This window comes from Phascolarctos cinereus, unplaced genomic scaffold (assembly GCF_003287225.1).
Source record: "Phascolarctos cinereus isolate Bilbo 61053 unplaced genomic scaffold, phaCin_HiC Scaffold_2;HRSCAF=192, whole genome shotgun sequence".
Classification (NCBI taxonomy): Eukaryota; Metazoa; Chordata; class Mammalia; order Diprotodontia; family Phascolarctidae; genus Phascolarctos; species Phascolarctos cinereus.
The window spans coordinates 397152639-397163432 of NW_027555625.1; the positions used below are offsets into that span (position 1 = coordinate 397152639).

General features: G+C 39.1%; 1 pseudogene; it reads right to left on the minus strand.

Moving 5' to 3' along the window:
- Window positions 1-608: 608 nt before the first annotated feature.
- On the minus strand, window positions 609-10446 carry LOC110212348 (protein transport protein Sec61 subunit beta-like; annotated as a pseudogene).
- Window positions 10447-10794: the final 348 nt, after the last annotated feature.

The following is a 10794-nucleotide window of genomic DNA, read 5'->3' on the forward strand; positions in this document are numbered from 1 at the left end:
GATAAATACCTTGCTAATATCCAGGTATACTATGCACAAGGCACTATCTGCATTTACCTAATAGTAATTGCTCTTGACAAGCCTGTGTTGGCTTGAGGTGATCACTATTTCCCAAATTAAATGCTCAGACATATCCCTTCAATAACGCATTCTGGAATTTTGACAGGAATTGAAATCAAGATCACTGACCAATAGGTCAAAGAATCTACCTTCTTCCTCTTTTTTGAAAATCAGGATATTTTCCATCTCTGATTTTAGAGCATCTCTCCCATTCTCCAGGATTCTTCAAAGATCACCCACAGCAACTGAAAAATCACATCTGCAATTTTTGTTTTACATTTGTATTTGCCATTTTATTACCTAACCTTCAAATCTTTAGGCAGATGAAACCAGTGACAGATGTGTTTCAGAAAACAGACTTGATATAAAGGAATTTTAAAAGTTCATTATAGACAATTTTAAAAAGGTCTTGAAAATCAACTTGTATTTTTCTTAAGTTCCTTATAAAACAGTAAGCTTTCAAAAAGCTTCTCTCCCCAAGCTCATGAAGTCCACCATGCTTTTGGTCCTGAACACAATTGTTGACAGAAAGATGGATGCAGCTGAGACTATGAACATGTGTACTTGCCCCAAATATGCAACATAATACACTGAAGCAGTAAACAAAAGATTCATTACCAATACTAGAACAGGACCACCTTTGAGCCCAGGGGAATCTTCAGTGTAGCACTTCCACATTCCCCCTATGCCTGCTGAAATGCTGTAGCCTGTACTCCTTGTCCCACACCTGGCTTTTGTTTTTCTTTGCCTGACTGTGGATCCCACAGTCCTGGCAGCTACAGCTTTGCTGGGAAAGCAGCTCAAGGCACTCATGTTGGTACCACTGGAAGTAGGGTCTGGCTCACTGGAGTTGAGGAGGCAGGACAGTCAGTTCCAGACCTTCTGGTAGCTTACCTCCCAAAGGTATTGTGAGTAAAATTTTAAAATTTTAAAGTCCTATACAACTTCACCTTGTTATTGTCACTTCCCTGGGGAGTAATCCATCCAGGTCCAGTCCTCCCTTTCTTAGTGTATTAGCTAGCTTGCTGCCATTTCTATTTTTCTCCATATTCTAGTCTCTAGTGAAAATCATTAATACAAGTACTTTGAGAAGAGACTTAAATTTTAAAAATATTTCATGTGCAAATATACATAGATGTACGTGCAAAAACATATATAAAATCTCATGAGTACAAAATTGATGTGCTTTAAAATAAAATAGCATTTGCCCTTCTGAGAGTAAAGTCACATTTCAAATGTAAATTGGCAAAATAGATTTTGAGTCTGGAATCAAGCAGACTGCAGTGACTGGCCTCCCAAAAAGGTGACCTTTCAACCCTAGTTATCATAGTCAGCAGTTCAACTTTCTTGAGGTGATAAAGTTGAAAATTTGTCTAGAAATATGATACCAGTTGCTTCTTTAAGCAACTGTTAGTGACTTCATTCCCTTTATAATCATAAAATCATTTTTATATTCTTAAGCATTTGAGATGTATTTTGAAAACAAATAGTCTATTTTGAACTCAGGAAGATGAGTCTTCTTGACTTCTGGCCTGACACTCTATCCATTCTGCCACCTAGCTGTCTCAGTTTTTGCTTTTATCTTTAATTAAGTTATATATTTCCTTGTCAATCAAAAAAAATTCCACCACCACCTCTATTGAGAATGCAAGAGAAAGAAAATCCCTGTAACAAACTTAGTACTGTATTTCACACAGAAATTAAAAGAAATCACTTTTTTAAAAGGACTGGGGAGAAAGCTGGTATTTCTGTGGCACTTCAAGGTTTACAAAGCACTTTTTATACATTTTCTTACCTGATCCTCACAACCCTGTGAGATAAGTTCTCCATCTTATTATATACCCCACTTTACAAATGGGGAAACTGCAGATCAGAAAGGTTAAGTAACTTTCCCTGGGTCACACAGCTAGTGAGTGTCCAAGAGAGGATCCAAACATATCCTCCTAGTCTCAAATCTAAAACTACCAGCCAGGTTGACCCAAAGCAATTGAGAATCTGCCTCAATTAAACAAATGCCCTTAAGCCACAATTATAAGTGGCATACCAACTTGCCTCTTTTCTCATCCAAGTTATTCTATTTTTTGAAACTATAAGTTCACACAGTTTATCATTCAAAAACTCTGAATACTGTTGTTCTAGTCCCTGATCCTTGCTATAATTAAACCATCTTACCTGTGGAGAGAACTTGAACAAACATCTCACGTGCCTCCTCATAACTCCTATGTGAAGAAACTAGGACAGGAGATACGATCCCTATTTTATAGGTGAGAAACAAGAATTCAGAGAACCTCAAATGTAGTTGTTTCTCAAAGCTCAGGCCTTGCTCGTCTGTGAATCACTTGGTGTGCCTTCCCTTGGAGAACTTATGTAGTCTCAGAACAGAGAGGGATTGAGGGATCTGAGGTGAGCTCATTGAAAGCAGGAATTGTTTTTCCCTTTCTGTGCGTTGCTGGTATTTAACACAGTGCCTGATACATGGTAAGAACTTAACAAATAATTGTTAACTTGTTGACAATGAGGATGAAGAAAAGATTTATGAGGAATGAATAAAGGGAGATGTAGAAGAACATGCAATTGTGATCAGGGAGAGAAGTTTCAGAGGTCATGGTCTTGAAGGTGGAACACTTTCAGATGATAATGAAGTCTAAACTGTGGGTAGCTATGGGAAAGTGGAGAAGAAAGCTACAGTATTTTACATAAGTGATGAAATGGAAACTCAGAGTTTCAGAAGGGTCATCAACATGACTGCTTTCATCATTAACATGTCTTCTTTTATCATGTTACTCTTCTGCCTAAAAATAATAATCGGTAGCATTTATTTGTAAAATATTTTAACATTTGTAAAGGACGGAATTTATATCTTAAAACAGCCCCATGTGGTAAGTACTATAGGTGTTTTATCATCATTTTACAGTTGAGGAAATTGAGACACAAAGAAATTATGTCTTTTAGGGCCAGATAACTAGTAACTTAGGGAAGGGATTCAAACTGAGGCTTCCTATTTCAAGTCCACACTGTTGTCTATAAGTGAAGTTTACATTTTTCAGCAGTGTACTTAAGGCCTCCCATATTTTAGAACCACCCTATGTATCTTCTCATTAATACACATTCTCTGTGTGTATATATGTATATATGATACATATAAACATATGTGCATACATACATACATACATACATACACATACATATACACCTACATACATGAGGGTGCAAGTGAGAAAGATGGCTCAAATGAAATATTTGTTAAGTGCTTAAGTAGGTGCCTAATAAATGCTTGTTTCCTTCCTCCCCCATTCCACCACAGAATATGAACAACTTGTCTATAACTTGTAAGTCTTAGAAAATTAGAATAACAAAAAGTACAAATGACAATCATAAAACCACCACCAGTATGTGTTGGGGCAGACCTTGAATACAGGTCTTCTTGAATCCAAGGACAGCCCTCTCTATCCATTAAAGCAGATTGCATCTCATTTACAAAACTTATAAATATTAATATTATAAATAATAGCTCATATTTCTACAGCATTTAACACTTACCAAGAACATTCCTCACAATATCTCTGCAAGTAGATCACGTATTGTTAATCCCATTTTGTAGATGAGGAAGCTGAGGTTCATGAAGATTAAATGATTTTACCAGGGTTACATGGCTAGTTAAGGTCAGAGTTGGCATTCTCACTCAAGCCCTTCTGACCCCCAGATTTGTAGTTGATCTGCTATCCCACATAAACTCTTCTGCTGGTTCTTTCCATACAGAATTTGCCATAGCTAGGCTAGCATATTATCCTGCTGGGATGATGTCATGCTTGTTCTTGCTGCTAAGCCTGCAATTCAGACTATACCATAGGAAAAAAAATGCCTTTATCACTCTTTATGTCAATCTTATCCATCCTGCAAAGCCCAGTTTCAACTCTACAGTCTTTCTGACCTACTCACATTTATAACTACATAGTACTTAGAGATTGTATATTATAGCAATGTGTTACTTTGCATCATTCAGTAATTGCTTCCTATGTGTTAATCTTGTACCTCTAAATTTTAAGCTTCTTGAAATCAGAGACCATATCTTGCCATTTTTTCTGTATTCCCAAAACTATCCATCACATTCAGTAAATTCTTACAGATTGAGTCCCCTGTAGTAGAAAGGGTACTGCACTAGAATTTATAAGATCCCATCCAGCTCTGAAATCCTAAACAATCTATCACTACTTAAGGTGAATTGACTGAAATCCCTTTACTAATGAGTCAGAATTAAAATCCAGGCCACCTCATTGGTTTGAATTTCTGACCCCTTCTTTCTAAATGCACAAAGAAGTTCATCGTCACTTCTATCTGGCCTTGACATTTGCTGGAAGAAACACACTCAAACTTGTTTCACCATGAAATATGCTGTTAGTTTGGCCACTGACTTCTGAAGGTTAAACTAAGGAACAGAGGAGTTTTTGTTATTTTTAAGTTATTTTGGCTATTAAAAAACAGATTATCCCATGGAGTTTTCTTTCAAAGAGTTTACATTATTTCCATAAATGAAATGAAGTTGACATATATCAAAGATGAATAAAATAGCTGCTTATGCCATCATTAAAATGAAACTTTTTTTTTCATTCTGGAGAGCAGAAGGCATTACAGAAGCTGTTGGTGAGAAGGGGGAAGGGGGAGTGTCATATAAATCCAGAATCTGCTTTACAGAAAATTTCTTACACCTTTCCTCAACCTCAGACTCATTTTTTCCTGAGTTAATTATTGTTATAATTTTCTGGTGATCTTCCACTAAATGCCTTCTCTGGGACCTCACTGTGCTTTAGAGGTGACCTTAGGTTCTCAAAGGCTATGCCAGCAGAGACACGAGTTCTATCAGGTCCTTGAAAGTAGCTTTGAATCTAGGAAAATCAAAGAACAGACCCTTCCCTCAAGAAGCTTTATTCTATTAAGGAATATAATATATAAATATAATCCAGGATTCAAGCCAGATTCATTTGCATAAAAGTATCCTCATGGTGGGAGAAGATTACTTGACTTTTCATGGTTATATAAGGAATAAGGTTATAAAGAGATTGAGAGAGAAGAGGGCTTCTTCTCTCATCCCACTGCTTCCAAATGGTTTGACATGTTCCTGATTTCCAACTTGCTTGCCTGGAGACTTCAGGGAATTTCCCTTTGTATGAGATCAGAATGTTTCTCTCTTGGTAGAGTTGATATATCTAGCTTCCATTGAAAGAGCTCATTCATTCATTGAATTGTGGAGTATACTCTAACCCATATAACTTCTTATAGTCTGGTACTTTCTCTCTTTGGAGAAGGAAGTGACCAACCTTTTGACCCCAACTTCCTACTTCCTTCTTGGTAGGAATCAAAGTGTGCTTAGGAATCAGAGAAGATTCCAGAGGTTCATGCCTCCCAGTAAGAAACATTTAGACAAATCCATTAGGATATATACATAACCTAAATGGACAACACAAACACACACACACACACACACATACACATATCATATACAGATAAAAATAGGAAGGAGAAAGCAATAACCATAAAAGCCTGGCTGTCCTTTTCCCTTGAAGAGGACCAAAATGATATCACTATGTTGGAGTCAAGGTACAATGTGTCCAACTGTGGCTGATCAGACTAACCTAGGCCAGGGAAGCTAGGTGGCACAGTGGATGGAGTGCCAGGCCTGGAGTTAGGAAGACTCAGCTTCCTGAGTTCAAATCTAGCCTCAGATACTTACTAGCTTTGTGAACCTGAGCAAGTCACTTAACCCTATTTGCCTCAGTTTCTTCATTTATAAAACGAGCTGGAGAAGAAAATGGCAAACCACTCCAGTATCTTTGACAAGAAAACCCCAAATGGAGTCAAAAAGAGTTGGACATGACTGAAACAACACAACAACAATGACCCTAGGCCCACAGTGGTATATATTGACTGGCTTGAAGATACTTAATGTTACAGGTGGGACATAGAGATAATTTGCTTAACCACTTCTTTCTATTTCTTGGTGTACCAGAGAAAACATTAGGAAAAAACCATTTCTGCTTTGATGTAATTTGGGGGGAGAATGCTGTTCAACCTGGAAAACACAATAAAGCCTATCCAAATAAAGGGGAAATTGTTCCCTTAAAGTCCAGACAAAGCAACAAAAGAGATTTATGTACACCTTTTCCAGGGGAAACAGATCTAACTTGCCCTTTATACTATATTTTGCCCTGACCATAAGATTCAGAATACCAATAGTGAATGGCCTAATTTAGCCAACAATACTAAGCCTTCTGCACTTTTCCAAGTCACATATTTGATCCACAAGTCCCTTGCTTATTATAAATTTGCTGTTGAAATGATATTTTAAGAGGCTTAAAAGAAACTATTAATGTTACTAAATGACATATACCTGGATGAGGTTTGGAAAGCAGTTATTATGTGTTTAACACCCCATTCAAGGCAAAAATCTCTGGAATACTGCAGTATCCACTCTTGAAGTGAGGTCAGTCTTGTTCAACATCCAGATGCAAGAAAAATTAAACAATGTTGACCTGTGTGCCCTTGAGAACAAGTGAACTTTGCACTGCGGGACTTGATGAGTTAAATATGAATGGAGCAACCAAGTTAAAAGTACTACCCATAGTCTGACTCAGTTTCTTTTTCATGGTAAATGAGAGGGAAAACAGCGTAACCAAGATTCTCAACAACTTAAGGGTGAGTTTTTTTATACTTTAATTTTACTTAAGCCTGTTTAGTAAAAAAAAATTGTAGTAAATTGTAAAATCAGAGGATCCTCAAATTTCATAGAGAAAGCTGCTTCATTGTTACTAGCAGCTGCTATGAATTTCTTTATGATTGGTCGGTTGTTGTCCCACATTTTCCAAGAGGATCAAAATGACATCATTATGCTGTAGTCAAGTTCCAGTGTGTCCAACTGTGGCTGATCAGGACAATGTGAGCTCAAAATGCTCCACCACAGGTCAGGCACAAACAGTCCATGTGAACATCTTCTCTAAATTGCACATCTTACGCTTCTTTTGAGCTACTTCAATTCTGCTTTGCTCATGTAGCACAGCACCTTCTCTGATGAAGGCACACCATGCTGAGCGGTCCTGGGCCAGTGTTTCCCACGTCACACAATCAATTCCAAAGTTCTTAAAAGATACCTTAAGAGTATCCTTGTATCTCTTCTTCTGACCACTACATGAACATTTGCCCTCTGTGAGTTCTCCATGAAACAGTCTTTCTGGCAAGTGTATGTTTTACATTCTAACAGTGTGGCCAGGCCATCTACTGTGCTCTCTGCAGTAGAATTTGAAAGCTTGGTAGTTTAGCTCAAGAAAGGACCTCAGGGTCCAGTGCTTTATCCTGCCAGGTGATCTTCAGAATCTTTCTAAGAGAAGTCAAATGGAAGCAATTCCGTTTCCTAACATGTTGCTGGTATACTGTCCAGGTTTCACAGGCAAACAACAACGAGGTCAGCACAAAAGTTCTGTAGACCTTCAGTCTGGTAATCAATCTGATACCTCTAATCTCCCACACTTTCCTTTGGAGCTTCCCAAACACTGAGATAGCTCTGGCAAGGTGCAAGTCAACCTCAATGTCAATGTGTACATCCCTAGATAGTACACTACAAAGGTAAGTGAACTTATCCACAGCATTTAAAACTTCTCCATTTGCTGTAACTGATGGTTCCACATGTGGATGGTGTGGGGATAGGTGATGGAGTACCTGTGTTTTGTTGGTGTTAATTGTTAGGCCAAAATTAGCACAAGCAGCAGAAAATCAACTCATACTTTGTTGTATCTCAGTTTCAGAGGCTGCATTGAGTGCACAATCATCTGTAAACAGAAAGTCATGCACCAACATTCCCTCCATTTTGGTCTTGGCTTATACAGCCTTTTCAAGTTGAAGAATTTACCTTCAGTGCAGTAGCTTACCTTGATGCCATGTTAATCTTCATTGAAAGCATTTGACAACATGGCTGAAAACATCATGCTAAAAAACATGGGAGCAAGCATATGGCCTTGTTTCACTCCACTGTTGACTGGGAAAGAATGAGAGCATTGTCCATTATCCAGAACCTAGGCAAGCATGCCATCATGAAATTGACATACGATGCTGATGAACTTCTCTGGACAACCAAATTTTGATATAATTTTCCATAACCCCTCACTACTGACAGTATCAAAGGCCTTAGTCAGATCTACAAATATTGATTACAGACTCTGTTCTGCTCCTGGCATTTCTCCTGGGATTGTCAGGCAGCAAACATCATACCCACATTCCCCATCCGTTTCTGAAGCCACACTGGTTCTCGGGCAGATGACCATCTTCCAAATGAAGGATCAGTCTACTAAGGAGGACTTTGGCAAGAATCTTTCCAGCAATTATCAAGAGAGAGACTCTCTTGTGATTGTCACAGGACAATCTATTTCCTTTACCTTCACAGAGACGGACAATGGAGGAATCCTTGAACTCCTGTGGGATAATCTCCTCTTGCCATATAACCCAGAAAATTTCAGACAGTTTTTGTATGAGCAATGGACCCCTTACCATGTAAAGCTCAGAAGGAATAGAATCAGCAACTGGTGCTTTGCCACATGAAAAGAGCCTAATGGTGTTCAAAACCTCTTCTTCAGTTGAAACTTCACCTAGGGAGGCATTGACTTCAACCTGACATAAATGTCAATGGTGGGCAGCTAGATTGTTCAATGGATAGAGCATTGGCCCTCAGGTCAGGAGGCCCTGAGTTCAAATCCAACCTCAGACCAGACACTTGACACTTAATAGCTATGTGACCCTGGGCAAGTCACTTAACCTCAATTACATAAAAATAAATACATAAATAAATGGTCAGTGACTTCAGCATTGATTGAGGACAGTCTGTTGAGAGCACTATGGACATGTTCAGTCCATCTCGCTAGGATAATGTCCTCATCACTGGTCAAAGTGGCTCCATCAGCAGAGTAGTTAAGATGCACCATAGGTCTTTTTCTTGATAATTTCTTGAAAGACATTATCTAGGCTCTTTTTTTGATCATGGCTTTCAGGTAGTCCAATAATTTTTAAATTATCTCTTTAGGATCTATGTTCCAAGTCAGTTATTTTTCCTAATGAGATATTTCACATCTTCTATTTTTTTCATTCTTTTGGTTTTATTTTACAATTTCTTGTTTTCTCATAGAGTCATTAGCTTCCATTTGCTCCATTCTAATTTTTGAGAATTTTTTTTTTCTTGGTGAGGCGATCAGGTAAGTGACTTGCCCGGCTAGGAAGTCAAGTGTCTGAGGCTGGATTTGAAGCAGGTGTCCCTGAGTCCAAGGCTGGTGCCCTATCTACTATGCAACCTAGCCTCCCCAAGGAATTATTTTGTTCAGTGAGCTTTTGCATCTCCTTTTGCATTTGGGCTATTCTGCTTTTTAAGGCATTCTTCTCCTCATTGGCTTTTTGGACCTCTTTTGACATTTGGGTTAGTCTATTTTTTAAAGTGTCATTTTCTTCAGTATCTTTTTTAGTCTCCTTTAGCAAGCTATTGACACATTTTTCATGATTTTCTTGCATCACTCATTTCTCTTCCCATTTTTTCTCTCTCTTGCTTTTCAAAATCCTTTTTGAGCTCTTCCATGGCCTGAGACCAATTCAGATTTTTGTTTTGTTCTGTTTTGTTTGTTTGTTTGTTTTTACTTTTTGGTGAGGCAATTGGGGTTAAGTGACTTGCCCAGAGTCACATAGCTAGTAAGTGTCTAAGGCTGGATTTGAACTTCTCCAAGGCCAGAGCTCTATGCACTGTGCCACCTAGCTGCTCCCAATTCATATTTTTTTGTGGAGGCTTTGGATGTAGGAACTTTGACTTTGTTATCTTCTTCTGATTGTATGTTTTGATCTTCTTTGTCACCAAGTTAAGATTCTATAGTCTGAGTTTTTCTGCTATTTTTCCATGTTCCCAGACAATTACTTGACTCTTTAACTCTTTGTTAAAGCATATTCCATGATTCCAGCATGGAAGATGTACTGTCCCAAACTTCAGGGGTTTTGTGCAGCTATTTTCAGAGATAGTTCTAGGGATCTGTAAATTTTCGGTTCTTCCAAGGTGCTATGATCAAAGGAGAGATGTTTACTCCTTTCCTGGCCTGTGCTCAGGTCTAGGAGTGCCTATCAGCACTACCTTCTGCCTTGGAACTGTGAGGAGGATTCTCTCTTCACCTCTGTCATAAGCTCTGCCACACCAACACTCCTCCTTGTCCCATGACTGCCGCCTGAGACTGCAACCCAGATCCAAGCACAGCAATGCACGAGAATTCTGTCTCCACACCAGCAAAGACATCTCTGCAATCCCCCTCTGATCAGCTCCTTGATCTCTCCCCCATCTGTGGGCTGAAAGCTCAGGAAGCGGCCACCTGCCACCATTGCAGGGCTTTACCAGGGCTGGGGCCAGACCATACTCCTCTGCCCTCCGGGTCCAACAGGACTCTTCTACTGACTTTCTGAGTTGTCTTTGGTGTTTGTGGGTTGAGACATCTGGAAACCACCAGCTGCCAGTGATTCAGTCCCCTGAGGCCTGCTCCAGGTTCACTGGGGCCCTATCTTTGACTGAGAGTCCCACACTGAACTGTGCTCCTCTCCCAGCCTGGCACCACAGACTTTTCTCATCAACCATCCAGGTCGTCTTGACCTGGAAATTTGTTTTCCTCTGTCTTTTGTGGGTTCTGCTGGTCTAGAATATTTTTTAACAGGTATTTGGAGGGTTTGGGGGAG